Raw genomic sequence first — 10517 nt, forward strand, 5'->3', positions numbered from 1 at the left:
TAGAGATGATATCATTAAAATATTATTTAATTTCAAATTATTTCTGTAATACATAAAGTTCTTTTAACTAACATAAAAGGTACACTTTTAAAATAAATAAAAGGTACGCTTTTATAGATGTCTTTTTTTTAATGTTCATTTTATTTTTGAGAGAGAGAGAGAGAGAACACGAGCAGGAGAGGGGCAGAGAGAAAGGAGAGAGGGAGGCATAGAATCCAAAGCAGGCTCCAGGCTCCCAGCTGTCAGAGCCCAACGCAGGGCTCGAACCCACGAACCATGAGATCATGGCCTGAGCTGAAGTTGGATACTTAACCAACTGAGCCACCCAGGTGTCCCAACATTACAATAAGTTTTAAGAAGACAGATGACTAACAGATTTTCAGTTTAGTAAAAGATTTTGAAAATAATAGACTCCAAAAATAATACATTTATAAATCTGGTTCATCTAGAGCGTCAGAAGAGTTTTGAACATAGGAATCTTTTTCTACAAAGTTACAAAGTCACTTATCCTAGAATAGAAATATCTGTGAAACAATTATTTATCATTTATTTTTATATTTATTTACATAATTATTATATTTATTCACACTTGCTGGTGTACAACTAGGAAATGGTCAAGCCGCTAAAGTTATCAGCTACCTGTAAGGATGTTAAAATGATATTCTTAACTGACACTTCCACCCAAAAACAACTATATTCTCTTCAGAAAACCAAGGATGAATATCTTCAATAGTGGTATACAAGGCTTTGGCACATATCTGTCATTTTCCCATATTATACATCCTCGTAATAGTTTACTTTTTTATATCATGTGAAAGGATAATGAATTCCATAAAGAAGTAATGATTAACATCAGCAGAAGTAATAATGAAAGAGAATGGATGTGAATCTACAGGAATTCTGCCTACAGTGTCTCTCTTCCCTTCTGTTCACTTTCACAAACTCAAACGCAACCACTTTTGTAATCACCCCCTTTCCCCTCTTCACACATAATTGCTCCTTCTCTTATATTCCCTGATCTGTTAGTTTGTACATGTAATTTAGCATTAGATTACTAAATTGTAATAAGCTACTTACATCTCTGGCTTGTCTAACTAAAAGTGGGTATTAAGCAACCCACTCCTGAACAAGCGATGAGTGAAGGAAGAAATCAAAAGGGAATCAAAAAACATTTCAAAACAAATGAAAGTGGGAAGACTACACATCAGAAGCTAGGGTATGCTTCAAAAGCAGCTCTGAGAGGGAGGTTTATGCAGATAAAGACATACATTAAGAAAATAGATCTCAAATAACCAATGTAACTTCATACCCCAAGGAATTAGCAAAAGAACAGACCAAATTCAAAGTTAACAGAATGAGAGAAATAAGAAAGATCAGAAAAGAAGTAAATGGACACCAGAAAGACAATAGAAAAGACCAACAAAACTGAGAGCTAGCTTCTCAAAAAGATAAACAAAATAGGCCAGTCTTTAACTAGACTAAGAAAAAATAAGGAAGACTCATAAATAATAAATGAGAGAGGAGACATTGCAACTGATATCACAGATATTCAAAGGATCATAACAGACTAATATAAAGTTGTGCTCCAACATTTGGATAGCCTAGAAGAAATGGCCAAGACCTAATCATGAAGGAATAGAAAATAGAAACTAGAAACAGATTGACAGTGAACAAGGAGGTTGAATCATTAATCCAAAATCCCACAATAGAAGAAAACCCAGAACTGGATGATTTCATTGGTAAATTTACTGGAACATTTAAAGAACAATAAATGCAAATCCTTCTCAAACACTTCCAAAAAGTTGAAGAGGAATAAACATTCCCAAACTCATTTTGTGAGGCCAATGTTACTCTGATGCCAAAGCCAGTTAAGGACTACAAGAAAGGAAAACAAACCAATATCCCTGATGAAGAGATAGAAGCAAAAACTCTCTACAAAATTTTAGCAAACAGCATTCAGCCGCTTGTTAAAGGGATGAAACACTCTCAGGAGGGACTTATCCCTGGGATTCAAGGATGGTTCAATATATGCAAATCAATAAATGTGATACACCTCATTAGTAAATGAAGGATAATCATACGATCATCTCAATAGAAGGAGAGAAAGCATTTGACAAAATACAACATCCTCTCAGGATAAAAACCCTTAAGATAAAAATGGGTATACCTCAACATAACAAAGCCATACATGATAAGCCCACAGCTAATATATTCAATGGTCAAAAGTAGAAAGCTTTTCCTATAAGATTGGGACCAAGATAAGGGTGCTCACTCTCATCACTCTTACTCAACATAGTCCTAGAAGTCCTGGCTGGGAAAATCTGGCAAGAAAAAGAAATCAAATGCATCCAAAACAAACAAAAAAAAAAAGGAAAATTGTCTCTGTAGATGATATGATTGTATATGTAGAAAACCATAAAGACTTCACCAAAAACCTCTTAGGTCTAAAGACCAATTCAGTAAAGTTGCAGGATACAAAATCAATATACTGAGATCAGTTGCATTTTTATACACTAGCAACAGAATATTCTGAAGAAGAGTTAAAGAAAACCATCTTGCTCACAATAGCATCAAAAACAATACAATATTTAGGAATAAATATAACCAAAGAGATGAAAGAATTGTACATTGAAAACTAGGCTTTGATGAAGGAAATCTAAAGTGACACAAACACAGGGAAAGATATACTGTATTCATGGATAGGAAGAATTTATATTGTTAAAATGTCACTACTACCCAAAGCCATCTATAGATTCATTTATGGGTTTTGATAATCCCTATCAAAACTACCATGTCATTTCTCATAGAACTAGAAAAAAATAATCCTAAAATGTGCATAGAGTCACAAAAGACTCTGACTAGCCAAAGCGATCCCGAGAAAGAACAAAGCTGGAGGCATCAGACTTCCTGACTTTAACATATACTACAAAGCTTTAGCGTGCTCGCTTCGGCAGCATGTACACTAAAATTGGAATGATACAGAACAGATTAGCATGGGATGATATGCAAATTCATGACGTGTTCTATACTACAAAGCTATAGGCATGAAAACAATGTGGTACTGGCATAAAAATAAACACGAGGGCCAATAGAACAGAACTGAGAGCCCAGAAACAAACCCCCACATATATGACCAACTAATATTTGACACAGGAACCAAGAATATACAACAAGGAAAGGATAGCCTCTTCAACAAATGGTTCTGGGAAAACTGAAGAACTACATGCAGAAAAATGAAATGAGACCCCACCCTCGTTATCTGATCACCCCTGATGTCTGATCAAATTCCTTCTCTACCATGCTCCAGGTGATGTCTCATTACTCTGGCCTGCCTGCAGCAGGAATCTGCGAGTCCTTTTAGCCAGAATCCTCCCACCCCCATATCACTGTTGTTTCTTCTTCATATTTTTTAAAAATGTTTTTAAAATGTTTTTAATGTTTATTTATTTTTGAGAGAGACAGAGACAGAGTGTGAGTGGGGAATGGGCAGAGAGAGAGGGGGACACAGAATCTGAAGTAGGCTCCAGGCTCTGAGCTGTCAGAGCCCCTCCGACCCAGGAGCCCCTCTTCTTAATTTTCTGTCCACTAAGCTCCAACCTGTTTCTTGGCTATCCAGCTCGACTTGTCCCTGCTGTATTCAAAATTGAGCCCACTTCTGAACTAAGTCTCTTCTCCCCTATTGCAATAGCTGCTGAATAAAATCTGCTTTTACAACTGAAACTAATATCCAGCCTTGACTTTCTTTAATGGTAGATTAAAAGCAAAAAGATAGAAAATGTCATACCATGCAAACAGTAACCAAGAGGAAGTGAGGTTATTTGTATTAATATCAAATAGCACTGAATTCAGAGCAAGGGAAATGACTAGAATTTTAAAAAGATAAAAGGGTCAATCCATTAATAACACACAACTGTTTTAAATGTGTCTTCATCTAAAAATAGAACTTCAAAATACATAAAGCAAAATCTGCTTGAACTGAAAATAAAAGCAAATATATCCACAATTACAGTTGGTGACTTTTACACTTCCTTCTTGATAATTGATAGAAAAGCAAAACAGACAATCAGCAAGGATGTGGCATATATATTTAAATTGGACATAATCAAAATCAAAAACTTCTCTTCTGCAAAAGATCTTAAGAGAATGAAAAGAGAAAGTATAGCCTGAGAGAAAATCATTGCCAATCACCCAAAGATTTGCACCCAGAATATAAATAACTTTCAAAAGTCAGTAAAAAGAAAACAAACAACCTAATTTTTTTAATGGGCAAATGATTTGACAGATAGTTCACAAAAGACATATTATTGTCACATAAGTACATGGAAAGATGCTCAATATCATTTGTCACAAGCATTAACATAGTAGGAGTTGAAATGGGTTCCAAATGAAATAATGTTCAGTTGGCCACACTGTTTAAATTTTAGAATAACAAAATACCAAAATACCAAAAGAAGTTGTATGTCTTGCAGTAAAGTATTCACAACTCTCCTTTCACTTTATGTTGTAAGAAAGATAGAAATACAAGGAATGTCTTAGAATATCTTAGTCAAGTTTTAAAATGAAAACAGGTGAAATATTATACTCTTGTGATTTCTCCTATTTTATATGTTTGTTACTGATATATTACTACCATCTCCAAATAAAGAGAGAATATAGTCAAAAGTTTTAAAATGAAAATATGTGAGGGGTGCCTGGGTGGCTCAGTTGGTTAAGCGTCCGACTTCACCTCAGGTCGTGATCTCACAGTCCATGAGTTCAAGCCCTGCATCAGGCTCTGTGCTGACAGCTCAGAGTCTGGAGCCTGCTTTGGATTCTGCGTCTCCCTCTCTCTCTGCCCTTCCCCTGTGCATACTCTGTCTCAAAAATAAATAAAAACATTTTAAAAATTAAAAAATATGGCTTATTTCACTTAGCATAACACTCTCCAGTTCCATCCATGTTGCTACAAAGGGCCATATTTCATTCTTTCTCATTGCCAGGTAGTATTCCATTGTGTATATAAACCACAATTTCTTATCCATTCATCAGTTGATGGACATTTAGGCTCTTTCCATAATTTGGCTATTGTTGAGAGTGCTGCTATAAACATTGGGGTACAAGTGCCCCTAAGCATCAGCACTCCTGTATCCCTTGGGTAAATTCCTAGCAGTGCTACTGCTGGGTCATAGGGTAGGTCTATTTTTAATTTTTTGAGGAACCTCCACACTGTTTTCCAGAGTGGCTGCACCAATTTGCATTCCCACCAGCAGTGCAAGAGGGTTCCCGTTTCTCCACATCCTCTCCAGCATCTATAGTCTCCTGATTTGTTCATTTTAGCCACTCTGACTGGGGTGAGGTGGTATCTGAGTGTGGTTTTGATTTGTATTTCCCTGATGAGGAGCGACGTTGAGCATCTTTTCATGTGCCTGTTGGCCATCAGGATGTCTTCTTTAGAGAAGTGTCTATTCACATTTTCTGCCCATTTCTTCACTGGATTATTTATTTTTTGGGTGTGGAGTTTGGTGAGCTCTTTATAGATTTTTGGATACTAGCCCTTTGTCCGATATGTCATTTGCAAATATCTTTTCCTATTTTGTTGGTTGTCTTTTAGTTTTGTTGATTGTTTCTTTTGCTGTGCAGAAGCTTTTTATCTTCATGAGGTCCCAATAGTTCATTTTTGCTTTTAATTCCCTTGCCTTTGGGGATGTGTCAAGTAAGAAATTGCTACGACTGAGGTCAGAGAGGTCTTTTCCTGCTTTCTCCTCTAGGGTTTTGATGGTTTCCTGTCTCACATTCAGGTCCTTTATCCATTTTGAATGTATTTTTGTGAATGGTGTGAGAAAGTGGTCTAGTTTCAATCTTGTGCATGTTGCTGTCCAGTTCTCCCAGCACCATTTGTTAAGGAGACTGTCTTTTTCCCATTGGATGTTCTTTCCTGCTTTGTCAAAGATGAGTTGGCCATACGTTTGTGGGTCTAGTTCTGGGGTTTCTATTCTATTCCATTAGTCTATGTGTCTGTTTTTGTGCCAATACCATGCTGTCTTGATGATTACAGCTTTGTAGTAGAGGCTAAAGTCTGGGATTGTGATGCCTCCTGCTTTGGTCTTCTTCTTCAAAATTACTTTGGCTATTCGGGGCCTTTTGTGGTTCCATATGAATTTTAGGATTGCTTGTTCTAGCTTCGAGAAGAATGCTGGTGTATTGAGGAGGGCACCTTTTGGGATGAGCACTGGGTGTTGTATGGAAACCAATTTGACAATAAATTTCAAATAAATAAATTAATTAATTAATTAATTAAAAAATAAAAATTAAAAAATAAAATGAAAGTATGTGAAATATTGTATCATTGTACTTTCTTCTATTTTTGTATGTGTTTTGTGCTGATATACTATATCACCTCCAAAATAAATATGGAGTAGCAAAAGTCAAAGTTGCATTTTTCTCTATGCTGTTGAATAAAGAATAGTATACTTAATACAACACAAGAGTATGTAGAATCTAGAGTCTAAGAATTCTAATAATTTCCAAATATTTCTGCTGTTTGGATATACAGAACATTTTTGCTAGGAAGAATTCATTCTCAATGTCTGATTTGTTTAGATCTTAACAAATATATGTTTTTTTTTCAGTTCTAATACCCTGCACTGGTATATTGTACAGAAAAAGACATTCTCATATAATTCTAGATAGAATGTATAGTAGCGAAAAAAAACAAAAACAAAAACAAAAAAACAAGGCAATCATCAATATATAAAATAATTCTGAAAATAGAAGAATCACCTTGGTATTTAGCAATAATTTTAAAAATTAGCAACTAATAATGGATACATAGCACATTCTAGGCACTTTGGCAGATGCATGAAATTGATTATCTTCATGAATCATTTCAACACGTGTACCAAGTAGACAGTATTTCTGTCCATTTATCAATGAGAAAATTGAGTTTGAAAAGTGTTTTCCAAGGTCATACAATTAGTAGATAGGGCTGTGAGCAACTAATTTTATATATATATATATATATATATATATATATATATATATATGTGTGTGTGTGTGTGTGTGTGTGTGTGTGTGTGTGTGTGTGCGCGCGCGCTATTAGTGGTACTATAATGCTTATTATTTAAATATATGTATATTTAAATAATAAGCATTATAGTACCACTAATAGCAAATGCTTAGTGAAAAGGAGGATTTAAAAAATAATTTTAAACGATAGTTTTACACTCATATTTTTAAAAATAACTAAAATCTCATTTATTGGGGCGCGTGATGGCTCAGTCAGTTAAGCATCTGCTTTGGCTCAGGTCTGATCTCACTGTTCGTGAGTTCAAGCCCTGCATCAGGCTCTGTGCTGACAGCTCAGACTTGGAGCCTGCTTCACATTCTGTGTCTCCCTCTCTCTCTCTGACCCTCTCCCGCTCACATCTTTGTGTGTGTGTCTCTCTCTCAAAAATAAATAAACATTAAAAAAAATCAAAAAAATGTTTTAATCTCATTTATTTGGATAAAATTTGGAAAAATGATTGCATGTATCTAGCATTGTTTGTGACAGGAAATGTAACAGGAGGATTGTATTTAATAGTGAGTATTTTGTAGTCATCTGCTAGTTGAACTCAGAAGATCCAAGAGGAAGGCAGAAACATTTCCAGAGTTTTCCAAGGAGGTTAGTCTTGATTAGAAGGGAGAAAATTAAATTCTGTAGCTCTGGCAAGAATGGAGACTGGAAATGTTTTTACAGCCAGACCTCATTTTGGGGGGCTTCACTTTATTGCCTTTTTTTTAACAGATTGAAGGTTTGTGACAACCCTGCCTCGAATAGGTCTGTAGGCACCATTTTTCCGAAGGCATGTGCTTACATTGTGTCTCTGGGTCAACTTTGGTAATTCTCATAATATTTCAACTTTGTGATTATTATTATATTTGTTATGGTGATCTGTGGTCAGTAATTACAACTTTCTGAAAGCTCGGATGATGGTTAGCATTTTTTAGCAATAGAGTTTTATTTTATTTTATTTTATTTTATTTTATTTTATTTTATTTTATTGTTTTATGTTTTATTTAAATCCAAGTTAGGTAACATATAGTATAATAATGGTTTCAGGAGTAGAATTTAGTGATTCATCACTTATGTATAACACCCAGTGCTCATCCCAACAACTGCCCTCCTTTATGCCCATCACCCATTTAACCCATCCCTCCACCTCCCCTCTAGCAACCTTCAGTTTGTTCTCTGTATTTAAGAGTCTCTTATGGTTTGCCTCCCTCTCCTTTTTATCTTATTTTTCCTTCCCTTCCCCTATGTTCATCTGTTTTGTTTCTTGAATTCCACATATACGGGAAATCATATATTTATCTTTCTCTGACTGACTTATTTTCCTTAGCATGATACACTGTAGTTCCATCCATGTTGCTGCAAATGGCAAGGTTTCATTCTTTTTGTTTGTCAAGTATTATTCTATATATAGCACATCTTCATTATGCATTCGTCAGTCAATGGAAATTTGGGCTCTTTCCATACTTGGGCTATTGTTGATAGTGCTGCTATAAACATTGGGATGCATGTGCCCCTTCGAATCAACATTTTTGTATCCATTGGATAAATGCCTAGTAGTGCAATTGCTAGGTTGTAGGGTAGTTTTGTTTTTAATTTTTTGAGGAACTTCCATATTGTTCTCCAGAGTGGCTACAACAGTTTGCATTCCCAGCAGCAGTGCAAAAGGGTTCCCCTTTCTCTGCATCCTCGACAACATGTGTTGTTTCCTGAGTTGTTAATTTTAGCCATTCTGACAAGTGTGAGGTAGTATGTCATTGTGGTTTTGATTTGTATGTCCCTGATGATGAGTGATGTTGAGCACCTTTTCATGTGTCTGTTAGCCATCTGCATGTCTTCTTTGGAAAAGTGTCTGTTCATTTAATCTGCCCATTTCTTCCCTGGATTATTTGTTTTTTGGATCTGAGTTTGATGACCTTTTTATAGGTATTGGATACTAACCTTTTATCTGATATGTCATTTTCCAATATCCTCTCCCATTCCGTTGGTTGCCTTTTAGTTTTGTTGATTGTTTACTTCACTATGAAGAATCTTTTCATCTTGATGAGGTCCCAATAGTTTCACTTTTGCTTTTGTTTCCCTTGACTCTGGAGACATGTCTAGTAAGAAGTTACTGCGGCCGAGTTCAAAGAGGTTGCTCCCTGTTTTCTCCTCTAGGATTTTATAGGCCTCCTGTCTTACATTTAGGTCTTTCATCCATTTTGAGTTTATCTTGTGTATGGTGTAAGAAAGTGGTCCGGGTTCATTCTTCTCCATGTCGCTGTCCAGTTTTCCCAACACTATTTGCTGAAGATTTCCATTGGATAATCTTTCCTGATTCGTCTAATATTAGTTGGCCGTACATCTGTGGTTCCATTTCTGGGTTCTGTATTCTGTTCCATTGATCTATGTGTCTGTTTTTGTGCCAGTACCATACTCTCTTGATGATTACAACTTTGTAATACAGCTTGAAGTCCAGAATAGGGATGCCTCCAGCTTTGATTTTCTTTTCAACATTTCTGTGGCTATTTGGGGTCTTTTCTGGTTCCATACAAATTTTAGAATTGTTTGTTCTAGCTCTGGGAAGAATGCCAGTGTTATTTTAATAGGGATTGCATTGAATGTGTAGACTTCTTTGGGTAATATTCATATTTTAGCAATATTCTTTCAATCCATGAACATAGAATGGTTTTATATTTCTTTGTGTCTTCTTCAATTTCTTTCCTAGGTTTTTGATAATATTCTGGGTATAGATCTTCTACCTCTTTCGTTAAGTTTATTCCTAGGTATTTTATGGTTCTTGGTGCAGTTGTAAATGGGATCAATTCCTTGATTTCTTTTTCTGCTGCTTCATTATTGGTTTATAGAAATGCAACCTATTTCTGTACATTGATTATATATCTTGCAACTTAACTGAATTCATGTATCAGTTCTAGCAGTTTTTGTGGTGGAGTCTTTTGGGCTTTCCACGTAGAGTATCATGTCATCTGTGAAGAGTGAAAGCTTGACGTCTTCCTTGCTGATTTGAATACCTTTTGTTTCTTTTTGTTGTCTGATTATTGAGGCTAGAACTTCCAACACTATGTTGAACAGCAGTGGCGAGAGTGGACATCCCTGTCATGTTTCTGACCTTAGGGGGAAAGCTCTCAGTTTTTCCCCATTGAGGATGATATTGGCTGTGGGTCTTCTGTATATGGCCTTTATGATGTTGAGGTATGTTCCTTCTATCCCTACTTTCTTGAGGGGTTTTATCAAGAAAGGATGCTGTATTTTGTCAGATGCTTTTTGCCTTTGCTGCATCCCAGAGGTTTTGGACTGTGATGTTTTCATTTTCATTGGCTTCCATTTACTTTTCAATTTCCTCTTTAATTGTTAGTTAATCCATTCATTCTTTACTAGGATGTTCTTTAATCTCCAAGTATTTGTGGTCTTTCCAAATTTTTTCTTGTGGTTGATTTCAAGTTTCATAGCGTTGTGGTCTGAAAATATGCATGGTCTGATACCCATC

At 35.7% G+C, this 10517-nt stretch overlaps 1 pseudogene; it reads left to right on the top strand.

Moving 5' to 3' along the window:
* Window positions 1-2938: 2938 nt before the first annotated feature.
* On the top strand, window positions 2939-3033 carry LOC122218831 (annotated as a pseudogene).
* The last annotated feature ends 7484 nt before the right edge of the window (window positions 3034-10517 follow it).

Source organism: Panthera leo, chromosome B1 (assembly GCF_018350215.1).
Source record: "Panthera leo isolate Ple1 chromosome B1, P.leo_Ple1_pat1.1, whole genome shotgun sequence".
NCBI lineage: Eukaryota > Metazoa > Chordata > Mammalia > Carnivora > Felidae > Panthera > Panthera leo.